Genomic DNA, 578 nt, shown 5'->3' on the forward strand with positions numbered 1-578 from the left:
AACCATGTGATTCTTGTCTTTGCACCCATTTATATGATTTATGATGTTTATTGACTTATATATATTGAACCATACCTGCTTCTCTGGGATAAAGCCAACTTGATCATGGTGGATGATCTTTTTGAGGTGTGTCTGTATGTGGTTTGCAAGTATTTTGTTGAGAGTTTTTGCATCTGTGTTCATTAAGGATATGGGTCTATAGTTTTCTTTTTTGGTTGTAGCTTTACCTGGCTTTGGTATAAGAGTGATGCTGGCTTCAGAGAAGAAATTTGGAAGTTCTCCCTCCATTTCTATCTTTTTGAATAAATTAAGTAGTATTGGATGTAGATCTCCTTTAAATGTCTGATAAAATTCAGCTGTAAATCCATCTGGTCCTGGACTTTTTTTAGTCAGGGGGTTTTGTATTACTGTTTCAATATCTTTTTGCATTATGGGCCTGTTTAAGCTGTTAATCTCTGCTTGGTTTAGTTTTGGTGTTTCCCATGCCTTTAGATATCTGTCCATTTCTCTTAGGTTTTCAAATTTAGTAGCATATAGGTTTTTAAAGTATTCCCTTATAATGTTCTTTATCCTTCTGC

Source organism: Nannospalax galili, unplaced genomic scaffold (genome assembly GCF_000622305.1).
Source record: "Nannospalax galili isolate Female #2095 unplaced genomic scaffold, S.galili_v1.0 scaffold1275, whole genome shotgun sequence".
In the NCBI taxonomy this organism is placed as follows: Eukaryota; Metazoa; Chordata; class Mammalia; order Rodentia; family Spalacidae; genus Nannospalax; species Nannospalax galili.